The sequence below is a fragment of the Aplysia californica genome, unplaced genomic scaffold (assembly GCF_000002075.1).
Source record: "Aplysia californica isolate F4 #8 unplaced genomic scaffold, AplCal3.0 scaffold00754, whole genome shotgun sequence".
In the NCBI taxonomy this organism is placed as follows: domain Eukaryota; kingdom Metazoa; phylum Mollusca; class Gastropoda; order Aplysiida; family Aplysiidae; genus Aplysia; species Aplysia californica.
The window spans coordinates 182,653-184,212 of NW_004798024.1; positions in this window are offsets into that span (position 1 = coordinate 182,653).

Sequence of the window (1,560 nt, forward strand, 5' to 3'; positions counted from 1 at the left end):
CACACACACACACAGACACACACACACACACACAGACAAACACACACACACATATATACATATATAATAAATATATTATATATATTATTTATATGATATACAAGCCCACGACCCAACATCCAGAAGAAGAACACTCTCATGTCTGGTCCCGGTTTCTTCCGCCGAGCCCTCCCCTCCACCCTCCACCCACGCTAACCCCCATTTTAGATTTTGCGTTTCGCTGCCCTCAATTGCGTTTCGTTTCCCTTTTTGGTGATTCCTTCTTTTATTCCTGTTGGAGATTTTATTTTCCTTCACTGTCCGACCTCCCGATTGGAACGCAGACGGTATAGTGACGTAAATTATGATGTCGATTCCGAAGCTCTCCCAATCCGAGGAACCCTCTGACGTAATCTTATTATAATTTTGACAAAAAGCAGGAACAGATACCATTCGAGTTAGCGAAACAAATCATGTACGTCTGTGCTTTCTTTCCCGCTTACTGTTTACTGTCTCTTCTTTCTTTCCTTCTTTCTTTCTTCCTTTCTTTCTTTCTTTCATTCATTCTTTCTTTCTTTCTTCCGATAAGAACGCTGCTTTTCCAGGGGAAATTCTATTTTCTATTATTTCAGTCTGCAGACTGGATTTTCATTCTCAGCTTTTTTTTTTTTTTTCCATCACGAAATAAGCGGTTCTCATTTTATATCTTGTAAGATCTGTGATACAGACAAGGTAATTCGTTTCCAAGGATGCTTTTCATAAAGAAACGTTTTTAATGGAATAAATAGTGACACGTCCGAAATTTCACATCGAACTGATTGAGAAGCTCTGCACTAATTGACGACTTGAGTCGAAGTAACTGTTTTTAATTGACGTATGCCATGAGTATTATTATTATTATTTTTTTCAATTTTGAACGCACCCCCACCCCCCCAAACTAGTTCACCGAAACCCAACAAAAATTCCAGACCTTTTTCCTTCTCCCCCCCCCAAGGAAAAAAAACCCAACAAAAATTCCAGCACATTCCAGCCGCGAGATAAGAGAAGAGGCGTGCCGTAAATTGCGGTAGATACTCGGATTCTCGGGCACGTACTCGTAATATCGGAGAAGGAGCGAGATACAGGCCCACCAGGTCTAGAATAAAGTATAAGGCCCGGCTCATATTTGGTCGCTCTTAAGGACAAGCGGGCTAACCCAGTTTTCGAGGCTTTCCAGAAATCTTGACCTGCACCAATAGTGGGCATGTTTCTACCTTTTGGAGAAGTTTGGTTTCATTGGTGTGTATATATTTGTTTGGTTATAGAGAAAACTCTTCCTTGTCTTTTAAAGAAGCTGAACAAGGGGCAATACCTTTACCTTCGGTTTTCTCAAAACAGTATTTTTCGGGATAGCCTTTGAACATTCAAAATTCCTTTCCTTGGTTTTATAAAACAGATATAATAAGGTTTAGTAGACTAAAATAATCATGCTTAAGTCTGCTTTCACCCCTGTCACTGTAAAATTATACAGTATTCAATTTACTTTTTTAAATAATTGAAATTAGCATTTTCTTTTTCTCTTTAGACAAACACAAGCGCGCG